The following is a 20,258-nucleotide window of genomic DNA, read 5'->3' as shown; positions in this document are numbered from 1 at the left end:
TTACTTGTCAGGCCAACAGCATGATATTTCAGGACACTATCCGCTCTTCAGACATAGAAGCTCACTCCTTGGTAAAGCAAGTAACATCAGGAATTGTTAACTACTGGAAAAATCTATGTCATGACTAGTCAGTCAATGAATCCCAGAGACAGGAGAAAAAGTAATGAAGAGAGATGTATCCAAAGATTAACTTCAGCAGTAAGTGAGATGTGTACCAGCCTTTTTTTTTTTTTTTTTCCTTAAGATAAAAAAAAAAAAAAGGCTGGGGGGCAAGGTGGTGGGAGCTAAAGATACTGGAAGAAGCAGCAATGCTTCCTTAACAGATTATCAAAAAGAAAAAAAAAAACCACACACAGTCTTCTCTACAGACCTTCATACCATTCTGGAAAATCCACATCCTTTCTTTCATTCCCAGATGTAGCAGAGCAAATATTAGAGAAAGATCTGTACTCCTCATCCAGCCTCTGTAAAAAAAAGAAATCCCTACAAATAAATTAAATCTCTGTGCCTACTTAAAAAAAAATGTTCAGAATCCTTGAGAAGCTACCAAGAATCACATAGGAGGAAGACCTGGGCAGTCTCTTCAACCTCATCCTAAAACTTGGGAAAAAAGCACAGTCACTGCCCCCAGATTCACTCTCATCCATTCACACTTAATACCTCTTCACCTACATGAGAGAAAAAAAAAAAAAAAGGCCAACCTGACTTTTGTGAAAAGTGACAATGCTTGCTTCTCATCACAGTGGAGTAGCCAAGTCTATTTAAGCCACAAGCAAATGAACACTTAACAACTTGGAGACAGAATGTTAAGTTTAATAACTAACTGGGGCCTAACTAACAGCATAAGAAAGACATGGAACTGCTTGAGCAAGTCCAGAGGAGGACACAAAGCTGATCAGTGAGCTGGAACACCTTCCCTGTGAGGACAGGCTGAGAGACTTGGGGTTGTCTGCCCTAGAGAAGGCTCTGGGGAGACCTTATAGCAGATTTCCAGTACTTAAAGGGGGCCTAAAAGAAATATGGGGAGGGCCTCTTTACGAAGGAGTGTAGTGATAAGACAAGAGATAATGGCTTTAAACTGAAAGAGGGCAGATTAGATATAATGAATAAATTCTCCACCATGAGGGTGGTGAGACACTGGAACAGGTTCCCCAGAGAAGTTGTGGATGTCCTATCCCTGGAAGTGTTGAAGGCCAGGTTGGATGGGGCTTTGAGCTACCTGGTCTAGTGGAAGGTGTCTCTGTCCATGTCAGGGAGGTTGAACTAGACTATCTTTAAGGCTCCTTCCAACCCAAACCATTCTATGAACTTGCCTATACTTTGCACTTTAAACCTAAGGCAACACAGCAATGCATTAGAACTTGACTGCATTTAGGCAATGCTCGAGGCAGAAAACCAAAATATTAGAAATTAAGGCCTTGATCCTACAAACATTTAAGTAGTAAACTTTATCCAATGGAATAGATCTATTGACTATAATGAAATTACAGGATGTGCTTGAACCACAGAACCAAACCTACATTTGCAATATTAGATGCAAAAACTTAAGTTTTATTAAAACAATTCTCTAGCATAAAGAGAGTCATTGCACAATATAACAGTCTTAGCATGTAAATCCATGTAGTACAGTGGAACTGTAAAGTTACGATAGAAGTTTAATGTATACAAGCCCATTTCCACTTTAAAGTAATGTAACATCTACACTGAGGTACTTACACTTACAAGTTTTCAAGTGTGCACAAGTAACTAAAGCATTAGTCCCTGTGGCCAGTAACCGCAAAGCCTGATGGGAAAAAATAAGAGTGAAGCATTTCAGCTTTCTTGATGGATATCTGGAAGGTAAAGTTGATGGTAAATACAGCACATATCTCGTGTCCAAATTTGTGTGACTATCAGGAAGTAGGTGGAAATTAGGCTTCTGGTTTATTTCTTGTTTTATGATGAAAATGGCAGAGGGTGAAGCTCCTCTAAAATCTGAAATTCTGTAACACACATAATTTAAGACAAAGTATCTCTTCCAGCAATTTAGAAAACAGTTGGATAAAACACAAACTACGTCTAATTAAAATGCAGCATCAAATAAAGCAAATGATTTATTTGCTCTCATGGCTGAATAAAAACTTGACTCAGAGTTCACTTTAGGTACAGAAAACAAGAATATTGTGCTTAGGACATAATCTGCTTGGGGCAGACAAAAGCGGGATACTGCTTCAAAAAGATTCACCATCAAAAAAAGCCACCAGTCCACAAATGTAGAACTGGAAAACAGAACAACAAAAAGAATCCTAGATCTCTTCCCCACACACTTTTTTTTCTGGGTTGTACTTCAGAAGCTTACACACCCTGAAGACACTAGTGGGACAAAAATATGAAATATTAGTAATTTCAGTGTGAAATTCACTTCAGAAGTAGTCACTCCATTTCCAGCTTTCTACTGCTTCAGCATACTTTGTAGTTTTCTATAAAACACACCTTTTGCAAGCGAGAAGACTACAGTTAATACAGCATTCTTTAGCCAATAAGATTGCCATCATAACAAAAATCAGTATAAAGCAGATCTTAGACCTACAAGCCTAAGTATTTTAGGCAACAATTATTGGAAATTATTGATTTTGGCTTACTTCGATCAGACAGAAATAAGGATAAGAAATTCTAAAGTCTATGCAAATTAAGCTAGAGGTGAAAACTACACTCACAAGACTATCCCAAGGGTCAGAGTTACATTACATGGAACTAAACTCCATTCTTTCGGGGCAGGAATCAGGAATGACTTCAAATTATTTAAAAGTTTATATTTATTATACCTAAATACAGGCATTTAAAGACTCCAGCTAAGAATCTTGCATCGCTGCCTCTGAGTGAAGGCTGCACCCCCCAGTGGGATAAAACCTATAAAGTTTTAAGGATTCACAAGTTAACAAGATATAACTTGCACGTACTCAAATCTAAAACTGGCCAAAATAAGTCGCAGCATTACTGTAGACAACCATTTTGTATTTGCAAAAAACTGAAGTTAAGTTCAAAAAGCAAACCATAGTTCAAATGTTTAGCCTAGAAGCACAAGAAAACTGCAGAGGATGGAAGAATCTGGATATCATTCACTCCACAAACCTGCTAGAAATCCAGAAAGGTAGCTGTTTCGTGCAGTATTCACTCACATCATAAATCCCAATTCCCACATATCTGGTACACCAGCCACAATCTTCTGCTTCTACTTTTCAGGGAAATACATACTTATTACTGAACAACAGCAGCTGAGAAAGATCAGGACCTGCATTTGGGGAAGTACCTTTATCTCCATGGGGAACAGAACATGTAACTGCTCAAGGATAACCTATGTGCTGTAGTAAACAAATTCTAGAGACAGACACATGCAAAGCAACTTTCATAAAAGAAAAAGGAGAGCATTAAGAACTATCTCAGTGAAAGAGTTTTCCAGGTCATTTTTTAGAAAGGCTGGGCAGAAAGATAAGACTAATTTAGTATTCTAAAAAGAAACAATCTGGTAAAAATACTCAAAAGCAGAGCATCGGCTTCTACAAACTTAAGTAGGATGGGCAGTACTGGTTTCAGATAAATCCCTTCTACTGCTACCTCAATTATACAGAGGTGCATTAAGTCAGGCAGGTAAAGTTAAGGAGTCATTTGATTCATACAAAGCACTGAATTAAATCCCAAACAAATAATCTGTCAGGCTATGACAAATATACCTTGTAAACAAACAAACAAACAAACAAAACAGTTCAAGTTGACTGCAAATGCACCTGCCTAGCATATCCTTTAAATGCTATGACTTTTTAATACTAACAGAGACAGTTCTGAGTCTTTACTGATCAAGAGCAGCTGAATGCAGTTCCTTTGGAGAAGCCTAAACCCACATGAGATACAAATTAACCAGAACCCATATGAAATTCAAATAACTGCCTTAAGAGAATGAAGAACTGGCTAGTAGATTTAAGTGTCTTTAAGGGAAAAAAAAAAAAAAAAGACAGACAATACTAAGGAGGCCTCAGAAACCTAAATGCTTGAGGAGTTGCTCTTGAGTATCTGGCTTTATATTTAGTAAGAAGAAAACAAACAAACAAAACCAAAAAACATTAATTAAAAAAAAAAAAAAACCACAACACCAGAGAGTGACATCAAGTCCATCTCCTTTCTTCTAGTTCCATATACTAGGGTCTTTCCCGTGTCCCTTATGAGCCTCAGAAAACAGTCAAAAAGACTGTTGACTGTACAGTCAAAAGACAATACACTTCATGGAAGTTACCTTCACCATGCTTTCAGAGGAGTAACACACCAAATACAGCAGAAACAGCAGCTGGCTGCTCCTCTCAACCACTAAGTGGCTCATTTATTAAGCACGGATGACTACAGTACTGCAAGTGCCAAAAGGAACCTGTCTCTCTCACCTCATCCTACCGAATTACATTTGTTTGAAAAGAAATTCTACTTCACATCTACTCATTAGTTTCATGTATACACACACACACACATACACACACAGGGTGTTTCAAAAAGATGGACCCAATTTGAAATCACTATACTGCTGAAACTGGGTCCATCTTTTTGAAGTACTATATATATATATATATGTATGTATGCGAAGAACTTAAAAAAGACCCAAAGTAACTTGCATTAATTATCAGTAAAGAGAGAATACACATTTTACTTCTAAGTGCCTGTTTTCTGATTCTTCACTCTAATTATACTCTATAACTAAGCTTAAAAATTAAAAGCCACGCCACTGCAAGGTCCTTTATAAAGACAGCTGTATGAGTTCTCTTTTTGGTCACCACACTTGAAAGCAGTTAGCTGGTTTTCCAGAAAAAGACACTGTTGTCTCCAGAACCAATTCTAAGTAGTTTCTGCCTGAGGTATGTTCTCTTGACACTGTCAGAGAGTCATATGGCCACACAACACAGCTGGTTCTTACCAAGTTTCACTGTGCTATGTATTTATATAGTAGTAACCAGAGCAATACTTCTCATACAAGGTATGACGCTGTCCCACCCCCAGGGAATCACAAGCGTCAAGGTTAAATTGGAATGAGACCATGAGCAAAAGAATTAAGAAATTAATAGTTCTAAAAGGGCTCAATTAGAGCAGGAAGCCACTACACTAGTGAAGACATGAAAATGGACCTACCTTGAATCATGCTTACAATTTTATCTATTATTGAAGACAAAAATGAAACTGTAATCCAGAGTGAAGACGACAGTTTGATGACTAGAGTATAAGAGCTGATATTTCCTTAAACTCCCTAGATGCTCTTCCGTATTTTCAACATATATTAAAAGTTATGTAAAAGAAAATCAGTGATCATCCTCTAGTTTCAGATTTACCATCTGATGTTCTAGAACCAGTTTGCCACTAACTGAAACCACAATATTAATATGTTAAATATATGCTTTACTAAACGAAAGCATTAGCAAAGAAGCTTCTAAAGACAGGAAGAAGCTATAACTTCTCAAATGTGGCTCCTCAGTAACTTCCTTGAGCCTCAGTCTAGGATTAAGTTTTGTAAAAGGAAAGCTTGCCTTCTCAGGAAAAGGGATACAACTTGCTAAACAACCAACAGAAGCACATAGAAACAAGCTCCTTCAGAGGAGCAGCAGTTATATGATAAACAGCAGTAAGATTGAGTCAATAGACAAATTGGATTAATATTGCTGGGCCTCTCTCATTCAGCCCAGTGCTTTTAACATAACTCTAGCCCCTGCAGTTCACACTGATTAGGGGAAATGCATTCAAATTAACTATCAGGCAAGTTGACTCATAAACACTAATTTTGACCTAGCAAGTTTTGACCCTTCATTTTCTACTAGTTTAGGAGCTCTCAGTGGACACTTCTTATGAATGAAATAGCGAAGACTAATTCTAAATTTCATTCAATAAAAAGAAGGAAGTTGTCACATGAAATGAAGCAGTAGCTATTCAAAGAGAGGCAATAGTTTCTATTTTTGCAATGTCCAACAGCCCAAAGTAACTACTGCAGATCATACAGATCTTTAACTGACAGGCACAGCTATGGTGACATATATCTATCTTCATTCATTGTATTTGGAGAGAAGGTAGAGAAAGAACAAAACAGTAGCTGAACACTTTCTCCACACATCTAGTGATTAGTGCTACACACTTCTTTCCACAACCCATTTTTCTAAATTTCTAGGCTATACTGCAACAGAGAAATTCCAAACAACAGCCACCACATATGTACCCATCTGAGATGCCACCTTCATTAAAAAAAGTCTATCACTTAAACTCCCTCAGGTAGGCAGTTCCAAAGCACGTATCAATATAATTTAATTACTTCCTCCCATTCATGCACTCAAATTCCATTATTTTTTGTTAAGATGTTAAGTTATTTTAACATGTAATAAGAGATGGGTTTAGAAGTAATAAAATTACTAAACCTGCAAGTAGAGTATTGCACACTCTAGGTGTCTTAACCCATGGATCTTGCAATTTAAAATTAATATACACCATTCAAAAAGGATTCACATTAAATCTCCACTGGTGATAGAAACTTTAAACCAAAACACAACATGTAGCCTGCTTTCAAATAAATCTCATCTGTTGAATTTGGTGTTCCTGAAACAAATTGCCCAGCTTCTCACTTTTCCACTGCATTAAGCTGGGAAACTGGCAGCAAGTGCTCCTATGCAGTTTATTTTGTCCTAAAATGAGCAAGACTGCTACCCTTTTACTTACTACTTTTCTGTATCAAATCTTACACGGAGGAAACCATTTAAGAACACTCACAGTGGGAAAAGCAAACGCCACTTCTGTTAAGTGAGGAAGAGATTAGAGCTCAGTAGCCCAAAATATAAGATTAGGTTGCAATCCACTACAAACAAGGCCTAAACATGTGCCAAATAAAAGCAAGGATGAAGCACTACTTGAAAACCATAGTACACTCTCACTCCCATCACATTTTTTGGTCATTCCTACAAAGTTCCTGCGATTCTGTTCAGAATCTGAAGAATTAATTAGAAGAAGTTCAAAGCCAAAAAAAGGAAGTGTGCTGTCATTCTTACAGTTTCTTTCTCTATCCACCACTTCATCTCTTCTAAAAACAACAACAAAAGAAACCCACCACCACGCCAACTTCCTAGTGCTAATAATTAATTAATACTTGCAATCTAATAGAAGATACTGCAATGTTACTTTCCAGCAATCAAGGACTGCTAAGCTGTGAGGAGTAGAACACCCAATGCCCAGAAGGGGACAAGTCCAAGGATATATAATATGACAGGGGACCCTCCATCTTACAACCAAGACATGCAGAAGTACAGTTACTTTATAACAGATATTGTAGTCAACTGGAAGCCAGTTCATATCAGGCATCTATTCTTCTTGAGATATCAGCAAGACAGAAGAAACCAATGCTGGGAGCACAGTATGTTAGAAACCCATCCACCAACAGCTGAAGTTTTCCCTTCTTCCCCTGCAAGAAAACAGAACCTGATCAAAAGCAGAGAGCACTGCTCAGGCTACAAGCCTCAGCCAAAAGCTAAGCTCCCTTTCCACCAAGTTCAGTAGCATGTTTGCTTGATCCCTGTATCCACCTTTATTTTTAACTCAGTGACTAGAAGACAAAATTCCCCCTTACACTGACCCCAACCCACCCTTCCCCAGTTTGAAAACCAGCAACAGATGAATTACCTAATAAAAACACACAAATGACTGATTAATCATTATGAAATTAACACTAACGTATTCTGCTCCAGAATAGAAACACAGTACATAGCTTCCAGAGTACACAGAAAGGGACAAGCAGCGTCTTTTCTCTCGGTCTGTATTTTCCTAATGGTTTTGGATGCAGGCTTCCTCATATTGTTAAAGCATGTATGTAAGATGGTTTATGAATGCATTATTTTGTACATATGTGTTTGGAAAACACTTCCAAGTTCCATTTAAATGACAGACTCCAAGAAATACCTTGGAGTTGTCACGTTCCCAGAACAGCCAAGGGGAAGGGAAGGAAAGGAAAAAAAATACCACCACAAAACCTACCTGATCTTCGTACTACATGGAAATCACTAGTTTAAACACTAATTCTTTCCTTTAAGCTGGTGTAGCCAGTCTAATAACAGCCAGCCAGAAGTGAAGAACATGCATTCTGAATGCTCACTAAATTAGTAGAATCTTTGATACAATTTTGAAGTAAGAAAACAATGAGGACTCCCTTTCCGAGCTCGCACAAGAAAATGCCATCTGACAAAACAAAGTATATCATTGAAGTTTCTGGTATGACATAAAACTCAGTCTGATGAAAACATGCACGTGACTGAAAGAGTTTAATGCAAAAATGCATACATGCTTTTACTTACAGAGGTTATATTCCTATTTCCTGCTAGATACTTATACTGCCCTCCCAATTTGCTTACAGGAAGAACCAGAAGGTCTGAGCAGCATCTCAAGCCAAGCCAAATCATTTGCTACTATACTTCATTTTCCATGTCTGATAAGTGTTTATAGTGGCTAAAATGTTAAGAAATGTTAACCAGTCTCCTACATGGAATAAATTCCTGGACTATTCTCCAAGAATCAGAAGAGGTGTGGGCTCTATTTATTCACGGATCCCTTACGTTGCTTCCATCCAATAAAAACGGGAAAAAGCAGATAGAAAGATACACACTAGAAAGCAAAAAAAGCATCAATGTATTTAAAGAGCTGAAACATTCAGGACATTAGAGCAAGGTAAGTTACGTGGCCTTTCACACACACGCTTCCTCAAGATATCTCAGCAATACCACACAACTGCAAGTGGGTCAAATGGTAATTTGTACATCCTAAGACACCATTCACCATGTGAATCTTTGAGAAACCCTGATCCTAGAGGTCTTGGTGAGCAAGTCATTTCCTTCCAACATGTGGTAAGGCCTATATATCAGCCTCATCTTACCAGAACAAGAAATTTAGTTGTTCAAGGCCTAAGAAGCAATCTTTGATCAGCCACTTAGCAGCTACTTGTGCTTAAAAAACACTGTCTGTTTGAAATAATCTTTTATTTCAAAGAAGTAGGCAAAATTTTGAGAAATGGTTGCCAGAGTTAAGGCTTTCGGGCCCATACTTAAGATCTTGGTCAGAGTAATTTCAAAACATTTCACTCATAGAGAATATCCTAACTTTCCTGAACAACAGCCACGAAGGACAACATGTATCTGCTTATAATGAATATTTTTAATTAAACAAGAATGCCACATACTTGTGTACATTCTCTCACCAGCTTTAACCCAGGTCTTTTATTTAGTGGGCACTGTATAGCTGTTCTTCAACTTTCTGAACAAAAGGTACCAAGAAATTAATAGAGCACTATTCCTGACAGGCACTCACCACCTTTTCTCTGTAAAGAGAAAAGCTGTTAGGATCCTCCAAGACTCTTAATTGTAAAAGCTAATAATGAGGCACCTGTAGAAACATGGAAGTTAAAAGCAGAGATCACTTCATCCTTGTATTCCCCCTTTCCAAAACAATCCTTTCCCCTAGAATGAATGTTGTTTGCAATTCAGCCAACTTCAACTGCCAAGCATTTCTAAACGCTTGCATGTGTTCATCTTGTTTATGAAATGGAAACTCTATCACAAAACCCCAAAAGCCTAAAATACACCATACCTGAATACTGGACCATGCTCTAGTTTACCACGTTATTAGAGAAATGCTAAGAAACAAGAAGCATATTTAAGTATTTGTAGGTCACCTAAACTAATTCGCCTCTCCAGCCAAACAGTTATTTTATTCACTGCTCTTCATAATCCTGTATTTTATTTTTATTTTTCTCTTTTTTTTTTCTTTAAGCAGTGAGAGAAGGGCTGTAGAAACAATTTCATTCTTCTACATATTAATCTTTCAGTACAAGTGTCCCTTCTGTTAGCGTCAGTCACCACTTCTACAAGAATATGAAGTCAAAGTACAGGGATGCTCAAGTCGAGATATTTTAAAACTAATACAAAATACAGACAGTTAAAACACAAAGTCAGAAATCTGTACAAGCTCAGCAAACGCACGATTGGCCAACACTAACTTCTAAAACTTTTGGGCAGGAGTAAGCTAGCATCTGCAGGTCTAGAGTTCCCACAGCTTTAACAAGTTGATGGGTTTTGCTTACATTAACATATGCTCTAGAGAGAATTGCTTCTTCTATGAACTATGTACTTGATATTACCATACTGACTCGAATATATAAACTATAGACAATTAAACCCTTTCAGGTACAGTAATGAAACATTTAAAGATAATTATCTAGCGTATTTTCCCTCCCCTTTTACTGTACAGAGGAAGGCAACCGGCAGCTCACTTTCAGACTGGCAGGTAGAGCTGTACGACCATCACTGGAAGCAGGATGAAAGCACAGACGCAGCCTTGTCATTTGCTTCTGCTAACGCACAAAATGGAAAGAGCCCCTAATATTCTTTAAGTATGAGACAGAAAGTTACGTACCAGTTATTTTATTGACAGACAAACCTCGGGAGGTTACACGGACCATCCAAAATAACACCAAAAATAAGAGGCTGCCATTTACCATCTGTTTGCCTCTCTCAGGAGAAAAAAAAAGTGCAGATCACAAGAACAAATGGAGCCTGGCTCCGGGGAGAAGAAGAAGAAGGGGAGAGAGGAAATTTCCACGCAAATCCTAAGTGAATCACGCCGCGGTTCCCGCGCGCGGCCGCGTCGGCCTCCCCCAGCAGAGGTGAGCGGCTCCGGGGGCACCGTCCTCCCGCACCCCCGGCCGGCGGCCCTGCCCGGCCCAACGGCTCCGCCGCGGCGGGGCGGCAAGGAGGAAATCCAGCAAGCCTCCCCCGGGCAGCGGCACGGACGGAGCCCCCTTCCCCAGCGCCCCCCGGGGAGGAGCCGCTCGTTCGCCCCCTCGTCCTCCCCACACGGCCCGGTGCCCTCCGCGCACGGCAGCTGCCCAGCGCGTCCCCCCCACCGCCGGGGCTGGCACCAGGGGTTGCGCTGAGGCCTGCGCCGTCCCAGCGAAGCCTCGGCGCTCTCGTAGTCAGAGCGGCCCGGCTTCCCCCCGCTCCTCCTCGCCTCGCCTCTCCTTCCCTCCCTCCCTCCTTCCTTCCCCGGCCTGGCCTTCAGCTCGCACTCACCCGCCTTCCTTCTCTCTGCCCGGCCCGCGGTGCGTGTGCGCGGCTCTTCCTCACGCTGCCCGGCGCGGCGGCGGCGGCCGGGCCGGCGGGGGCGGGCGGGTGGGTGGGTGAGCGAGCGTGCGGGGAGGGAGGCGAAGGGAGAAGGAGAAGGGTGGGGAGGCAAGGAGAGAGGCGGCGAGGAAAGAGAGGAGAAGCGGAGGGGGAGGAAAACCGCAGCAACGCTCCTGGGGTGGGACCTGCGGCGGCGGCCGGCCGGACGCTTAAGCGGCTGCTCCGACGACCTTTACGCGAGAGACGGGTAATCTCCGAGCTCGGGGCGCTCCGCTGCCAGCCCGGCCACCATCTTACATTAGGGAGACTTGCCCTGGACGCCGCCTCCCCTGCGCTTGCGCCGCCGACAGTGGGCGGGGAGCAACGGCGGGGGACGGAGCGCGACGGCTGCAGCCGCGACGGCGCGGGGCACGACGGGACTTGTAGGCGGTGGCGCCGGCCTGGGCAGCGCGGGAGGAGGCGGCGGCTGTGCAGTCCTGGTCCGGGGAGGGCCGGTCCCTTTCCGCCACCGCTGCCGCTGGGTAAGGCCGGGGACGCCAGACCCTCTCTCCAGGCAGAGCCGACCAGCTCCTCCCGCTCTATGGAGTCCCCGGCCGTAAACCCGCTGCAATTTCAGCCACCTGTTGCTGACAATTAAACCTGCAAAGATTTAGAGCACTGGCTTGATTTTAATTTCCCTCTCGCTGATGTTGCTTTGTTGTTTGTCTATTTCTTTGTATGTTTTTCTCCCTCGAGGTCGAAGCGACCCCTTCTACATCCCCATTAGGCTGTGCCGCTTGTTGGCTGTAAGGTCCGGGGCGGGGATGTCCCCGCAGAAACCGGCTATCACGGCGCTGGGGTCGGGACTGGATGCGGCTCCCGCTAAATGCAACCCGGGCAGCGGTTTCTCGCAGCGCGTCCTTCCCCTCGCAGGCCGGGAGAGCGGGACTGTGCCCTGCGCTGTCCCGGATCTCGCGCTCACGAGCGGCGACCCCTCTCATCCCCCCGGCCTGGCAGCCTCGTCCTCTGGGAGGGGACCCCCGTGCCACCTCCCCCCTTAGCTTTCATTTTTTTCCTTTTTTTCCTTTTTTTTTTTTCTTCCCCTCTCATCCTCACAGGTTCCACCCGCGAGGACCTGGTGTGACAGGATTGCTTCGCTAACAAGGACATCTGTTTCTGAAGCTGCAAAATTTGGAGAGCCCTTCCATGTTCCCCCTGTTCCTAGGCCGCTGTGCTGCTGTCCCGCCAGGCTCAATTTCGGGTGGCTGAAGCCTCCCTCACCTGTCTGGAGCATCTCTGTTTCCCAGGCACGGCTGTCCCGCGGCAGCAGGTGCTCACATGGTGCTGCCCCTTTCCGGAACAGATTTTTGTTATTGTTACTATTATTATCATTATTATTAGGATTTTCCCGAGTACATTTCCCATTTGGAACAGAAGCCAAAGGCATGGAAAAAAGGTGTTTTCTTGTTGTGGTTTTTTTTTTTTTTCCCCCTCACTAATAAAACCAGGCAAATTCTCTTTTCACGCGTAGGGGCTGTAGGTAATTTTGACAGAAGCAGCTTCCTGCAAATTCTCAAGGACAGGATCTCTCCCCTGCCAAAGAGACTTTTTCTTTTGGTGTTTGTATTGCCAGAAACTCACATTTCTGTCTCCTCTTTCTACCACAGTCACGCTAGGCTGTGAGCCTGTTAAAACTGAACCCGTAACTCTTCCTTCCTTTTTCCTGTAATCTCTGTGCCACACAAAGGACCACATCACATCAGCTAACAGACAAAAAGAGCGCTTTTACTCACTGCCTCTATAGCTCTCCAGTGGGTTTTCTGCACCAGCATCCTTAGCTCTCCAAACAGGCAGCCTCATCCTGGGTGTTTAACTATTAGTTATCTCCAGTGCACAAGGCATTACTACTTTTACTATGAGAATACCCACCTGAGAGCTTTACTTATTTCAGCAACTGATAGGAAAGAGAGGTGTTCATCACAGAGAGCACTGGCATAACTATATTGTTTAGTGACATAATGTTTTCTTTACTTTTGTGGTTTATATTGAAGTGTTGTACTAGCGAAGTATTATATTAGTACAGCCTCATACAATATGCCCATTCCACTAACACTAACCTACTTTCTCTTGGCATAGCTCATTCTCCTTCCACAAGTAAGTTAACGTTATCTTGTGCATATTAAATTTGATATTGATATATGTATATCTGCAACAGGAAAGCTCTATGAATTAACTTTACCACTTGGCTGCAGGCAAGATGCAGGTCCACATAAAAATAAACCCCATTTTCCATAGTAGTCTCGACATGTGCACACAAATACAATGCTTTTTTGAAAACAAAACATAACAATGGAATATAAACACCTATATATGTGAGAAATTCCATGCTTTTCTGCATATATATTCAACTGTAACATATACTTCATACATATAGCTACATATTAATCAAATTCAGGTGAACATATAAAAACCCAATATATTTCTCAAAAAGTGTATAGTTTTCAAATTTTCATAACCTATATATAAACCTTTAGGTTCCAGAAGTACCCATTATGTAAGTAACTTACGTAAGTAATGTCATTGTTGACACACATAATACCTGGCAACGTTTCCTGTTGAATAAAAGCAAGTACTCTGACTTGGAAAGAAAGATTAAAAATAATTTATCTAAAAGCTGCAATTCTTGGGCTGAGTTGAGGCTGTTTATTAAGTGAATTCTGTGATTTCTTTCAATCCAGTATTGAAGAGTCTTCCTCTCAATAAGAGTCTGTTCATATCCCTTTGCTGAGCCCTGCATGAACACAAATTTCAGCATCATCCACTAATAACATAGAAAAAAACCTACATGGCTGAAGATTATTCTGGCTGATATTACTGAAGCTTACCCACAGTTGTGCTTCCACCTCTGTTTTAATCTGGTAAGAACAATTCACTAGGCCATCATGTGGCCATTTTAAGATTTAAGATGTCTTTAAATTAATTATATTTTTGATATTATTGTAATTATTTTCATTAGATCAGTCTTAAACAGCCACATTTTGACACCATTTTTGCTTTTGGAAAGGTTTTGGTTTTCATTTGTTTTGAATAGATCATAACTGAGCAGGACTGTTTCTAAGAAATTGTTTCCATATCTACAAGGAAAAGCTTTCAGAATACATTTTCTTGGAAATAACCAATGTGTACCAGCTAAAATAAAAATGTGTATCTATATGATTGATTTACTGTGGTTCAGCCCCCATTTCCCTGCAATTTGTTGTGTACACACTGTTGTGCATTGATTCACATCACGTGCTGGGAAGATGTTCTCCCAGCCAGTGCTCCGCAGCTACTGTCTTGTGGAACCGATATAGGAACCTACTGGGATTCAGCAGTTGGGGTGAAACCAAGCTATTTCAGGAATCCTCCAGTATTAAGTCACTGCCATTTCAAATGTCTGACAAGCTGTATGGAGGAAATGCAGTGGAGATTGATGGTGAAGTGTCCTGAGAAGGGATTAGAAAGACACCCAGTGCTAGGGTACTGATACTGGCAGAAAAGGAGATAGAGACTGGGTAATTCACATGCCTGGTTGGGAAGAAGAGTAATCATGCTAGGACCTAAGGATGGTAAAGTTTGCAAAGCATCTGTACAGACTGCAGTCTGAATATTTGATAACAAAAAACTAATACAGCAGCAACTCTGCATGTGGACATGTGTCACCATGAGTGCCTCAGTGCTGGCCAGCAATCCAGTTGTCTTGCTGTTCACTGGATTGATGGTGGTCTGCCAGTGTGTGCTGGAAATACGTATTATGTGTTTGTTTCAGTGTGCTGGTACTGAGAAAATACTTCAAGATTTGGAAAGTTCATGATTCCAAGTGGTGGTGGAAGCAGTGACTGGACATGTGTGCCTCCTATTTCAGACTGAAATAGAAATAAAATACATTTTTTCAAGATTCTCCAAAGCATCATTGATTACTGTGGAAATTTCACAGATATTAATGCAGAATGATATATAATAGTTGACAGATGTTTTAGAAATCCAGCCTTATTTACTGCAACAAAAATAAGAATTGCTTCCCAGACTGCAGTGGATGTTAATGATGCGTTCATTCCTTTCGTCCCTCTAGGAGATCCAGACATCTTTCTGCTTTTCTGGCTAATGATGCCTTTTAGTGGGCAACTGTGTTGGAGAAAGGGACTGTATGACTGTTCTGAGTAACTGCAGAATAATAATGAAGGGCTTTGTCTCAGGAAATTGAAGGGCACATAGACGAGCCTCACAAACACTTCGATCAATATTTGTTGCAAGTGGCAGATGTTCACCATGTCTTGTTTGAAATCCATGGGAGAAGGGGGAGGTGTCCGTGCTGCTCAGAGAAACAGAGTGAGGCATTTGTCCTGTTCTTTCTTAAATGAGAAAATACAGCGGTGAAAAATAAGTGTACTGTAGCCTAAGATATGAAAGAAATGCATCTTTTTATATGTTTTTGTGTTATTAGGGGGAAATGAGAACTTTAGTGGGATGCTTGATGCAATTTTTTTCATGATAACCTTTACTTACTTGGCATAACTGGCACAAGGCACTTTATCTGCTAAGTGCACCTATCTTTGCAAATGAAAGCAGAATTCACCTCTGTTTTCTGGAAAGGGTGCAGTGGGGACCTCTGGGAAGATACCACTGCTCTTGTAAAACTCTGAGTGCACTTGAGGTAGTGGTATAACATCCCAATATTTTTCAGAAGTTTGTTCCCTTCTGCAGAATTTACAACAAATCTTCCTGTATGTTGTTTTCCTTGTCCCAAACTCCCCTGAATCTAGACACTCATGTGAAAGTCAATGCAAGCTGTCACAAGCAGCCTTCCAGCTCTTTTTTTGCCTTGCATTCACAGAGTCCTTCGATTTCTTCCTATCCTCCTTTTTTAAAACATTTTTTATGCACCAAGCAGCTTGCAATGCTCATATTCCTCATCATAATGATCCCTTGGTTGCCAGAGAGAAATTGCAAATATTTGTCATTTCTACACTGAACTCAGCACCAGTGACAATAGGTTTCATTTTTTTTTTCTCATTTTTGGAATGTCATTCCCATCTGTTTTTCCAGTCTGGGCTTCCCTAGGAAATGGATTTTCTCAGGGAACCCAGTAGTGTGTAATAAGATGCCTCCCACTCTACATCTTCTTTCTGTAGAAATCCTATGCTGGTGTTAGAATGGGAAGGAGGGAAGAATACACTGGGTTCATGAGAGGTGACTAGTAACCGGATTCAGGTTTGCAGTTCTATGTGCACCTCTGTAGCAATGTTACTTTCAAGTGTGTTTCCAAGAGATGAGAAAAAGTGTTACCAAAAAAGGCAATGGATAAATCAGAAAAATAAGCAGCATTGCACAGAAGGATACTGAAATATATTCAGTTGCAGAAGTGAGAGAGAGATACCATGCAGATAAGCAACGAGAAGGTTGCATTGTTTTATTCTGTGCATAATATTAACAGAACGGAGCACAGTCTTTGTCATAAGATCTCCTATAATGCACACAGGTCAGCATCATGTGCACTAGAATGGAGCAGACTTTGGAGCAACTGGCCTGTATCCAAGAATTTTATATTGCTAAAGATTTGATTACAAGTGTCTTATAATCTCAGCATTTTGAAATGTTTAATTTTGGTAATTTGTCTCATCAAATGTAACAGGAGCTAAAGAATGCTGAACGAACTATGAGCCAAAGTATATCTGCTATTGGTTTTTCTCCTGCATCCGCTGTTGCAATAAATATGCCTGCCCTGTAATCTGTGTTCCCTTTAACTCGTATGGTGCTGCCACATTCTTTGAGTGGTAGGAAGAGTAGCAGTGAGCCCAGGTGTGTAGTCAACCAGCTCAAGGTGGGGACAGAAGATTTGAGTTCTTGTTTGTGGGGCACCACAATGACCACACTAGGGAAGGTGGTGTCAAATGGATGGAAAGAGGCTCATGGTTCATACAGCTCATTTCCACCGCCAGGGATGTGATCCAGATAGTACCTAGTGTAGAGATGCAGAGCTACCATATAATACGGGACATCATAGGAATATTTTTCCTGTAATTTGTAATTTCAGTCTTTTCGTTTCAGTTTAGTTGTTCGAAAGAAAGTACTAGCTCTACATCTCCCGAATTGAAGTGACATTATTTGACAGCTGTGATAAATCACCTGGGTAGGTTACAATACTGGGGTTCAGTGGTGAATTCTCATGGATAAATCTTTCACAGATCAGCCTATTCTAGACAGTTAGAAGTCCCGGAGATTCTGTTCACATCCCTTGTCCTCTTGTAGACCAGCCAGGGTTATTTTGCTCTATGGTGGCACTGCTCCTTTCCTCAGGAATGTCTCTCTCTTGCATTCAGTTTGGACAACACTCACAAATCCTAATATTTGAGTCATTGTCACGGAGTAGGGACTGGACATGCTACAGACAACCCATGAGACAATACTGGGGAGGAAAAGAGGTGCTAATCTAAGAGAATGTGTGAATCTGCGGCGGGGGGGAGGGACGGGGGGCGGTGCACACAGTGGAATTGCAAAGGAAGCCATCAGCATTCAGTGAGAGTGATAACATGCCTAATCCAGATGATCTTGTAACAGAAGAGGGCACTCAGGGGCCAAGACAGCAAATAAATCTTATCGCATTACACAATGAGGGAAAATCATTCAAAAATGGACAGAATCCTCTTATGAGCTTGATGCAGCTCATAGCTGAAGGCCGTGGGCTGGTGAGCCTGGGTTTCATTCATGCAAAAAGCAAGCCCAGCCACTCTAAAACAATCTTTGTGAATGCACTCAAGCCATCTCATTTAAAATATTTGACGTAACATTCCTGTGTAGATGGGTCTTCATTATGTCACTTGTTATTGTTTTCAGGGAGTCGCCACCTGCTCTTCAAAGTGCAACATATATTAGGAGAAAGAATGATTGCTCATTATTGTTGTATTCCTTAATTGCCTTCTATATTACTGTGTTCAAAGGAATGTGTTTTCTCTTCTGCCCTTCTCTGCCTGCATCTGACAGGACTCAGCATTTTCCACAGAGCTCAAAATTGCTCGCATTCTTATAAAAACACCTCAGCCATATGGGATTTGCTGAGATGAAATAAAAAGTGCACAACTTGAGAAAATGCAATACTCGACCCTGCGTATTGATTCCGTGGCCGCCGTATAAACAGGAACTGTTAGTTACAAGAATTCCCGTGAACTTTATCAGCATTGGAGCTCATGTTCTGCACAGGCCAGGTGTGATGGGAGCTCTCCTGTCAAGAAAGTATGACGTTGCATTAAAGGATTGCGGTGAACTTTGATGCTTGTAAATATATTGCACCAGCCAAGTTCCAGCTGCAATCTTGCAGTTTTCCAGGCAGATCTACTTCCTTTTTTCCAAAGGAATGTGAGCTACTGCAACTAATTTTATGCTATATAAATAATGCTGATAGAGAGACAAGCCTGAAATTAGGTAGGTTAGATAGGCAAAATAATAGATTAAATAGGAACGTTGAAGCATTTGTTAATCAGAAATATGAGTATGTTCCTTAAGTAGCTGCAGGAACCCAACTGTAATGATGACAAATGAGAGATCCCAGAACAATAAGATCAGTCTTGCATATAGGCAGCACCGTAACTAAGACTCTGTATGACACAGATGCACTTGTTGTACAGAGAAATTGGGCCCTTATATTTTGAGAGAGAACATTTCTTCTTCTTAACAGCCTGTGCTTGACACGCTGATAGAGCGAAGGTTGTGCTATGTGCCTTGTGCTGCTCTGATCTCCTCCTCCTTCTGCTCCATCTTCCCACCAGCACCCTACAGCATGACGGGGCCAGGCTGAGGGCCACCAAGGGCAGGGGGAGCAGTGACCAGCCTGGTATCCCAACTGTATTGTGTAGGTTAACCGAGACACCTAAAGGATGGTAGATATATTTCTATTTAAAGGTATTTTTTTGTTCTTTCATATGTGTTTTAAAATTTTACTGTGTTTTCCCCTGCAAGATCTAAAAATCATTGGTATATTACTGTGCAAATAGGAAAATTTTCTGCTAACAGGCCAGACATAGAATTAAAGCCCTGAGTAGACCTAGTTTGTTTTACTCCTAATAATCTAGCACTTGTTTTTTTAAGGAATGATAAATTACCTCTGATTCCTAAATAGGTTATTTTAAACTGTAGATAGTCGGCCTCTGATAGGAGCCATATTTTGCCAAACCACCTAAATCATGTGCTTATTTTTACTTTAACTTACTTTCATTTTGTTTTCCTCTCCTTACTCTCTTTGTATGGTATCGCACCTGGGAAACCAAAATGACGTTTTACACAGCAAGCTTCAGCACATACGTGCCACCAGCACTTCCACTGATGGTATATTGTGTCACACTTGCCTGAATTGCTTATAATTCGTTTTACACAAACTCACTGTATGCTGGGCCTTAAAATGTACTGCATGGTTGTTGGACTGACATGGGGAGGAAGAAGGATGTGCTGAATTTTTTGTGCAGTTTTAGTCCATGCCTAGCAGTATTTCTCCTAACTAGTAAATAAGACAATGTGATGTCTAAAAGCCACAACTTTCAAAACTTTTAGGTGTTTATATCTGTGTGGGACCACATGATAGTAGCCTGATTTCAAAAACAGGTGAGAATTTGGAACTTCTCCTGAGATCAGTGAAAACTCATGTCTGAAAGACAGTTCCATTCTGCAAGTTTCCCACACAGGATTTCCATGTTGAATATCAGACCTAGACTGTGGAAAACACTGGGTACAGTATTATGATACAAAAAAGAGGGGCACCGACTAGATTCTACCCAATGTATCCAGAATCTTCCATGTTTAATCTCTTGGGTGTATGGAATTGAAATAAATTTCGAAAATACTTCAGGTTTAAGCTATGACTACGCAGAATAGTAGGTAATAAAGAATCTGCTGAGAAACGAGAGTACCGCAGAATAAGATGCACTGGGTGATGCTTGACAGTAGGTTCTGCCATAAGCATGTGGACAGCTTCGTTGTCCTCAGAGGAAACCCATTTGTTCAACTGACATGGTGGGCCATCACTTTCTTCAATCTCCACCGCAGAAGCAGCAGAGTAAGAGCATTAAGATCAGGTGGGCAGTCAGCTACTTCCCACCTGAG

At 41.4% G+C, this 20,258-nt stretch overlaps 1 protein-coding gene across 7 annotated transcripts in view; it reads right to left on the bottom strand.

Annotated features, from left to right (window-relative positions):
• CNOT4 (CCR4-NOT transcription complex subunit 4) overlaps positions 1-11,484 on the bottom strand; it is an 80,104-nt gene extending 68,620 nt beyond the window's left edge. For all 7 annotated transcript variants that reach the window (XM_071800594.1, XM_071800612.1, XM_065836588.2 and 4 more), the window contains exon 1: positions 11,100-11,484. The gene's annotated coding sequence lies outside the window, so the exon portion shown is untranslated. The remainder of the gene's footprint in view (positions 1-11,099) is intronic.
• Positions 11,485-20,258: the final 8,774 nt, after the last annotated feature.

This window comes from Patagioenas fasciata, chromosome 1, assembly GCF_037038585.1.
Source record: "Patagioenas fasciata isolate bPatFas1 chromosome 1, bPatFas1.hap1, whole genome shotgun sequence".
Classification (NCBI taxonomy): Eukaryota; Metazoa; Chordata; class Aves; order Columbiformes; family Columbidae; genus Patagioenas; species Patagioenas fasciata.
The sequence above is the reverse complement of the archived record's forward strand: the minus strand, read 5'-3'. Positions and strand labels throughout refer to the sequence as shown.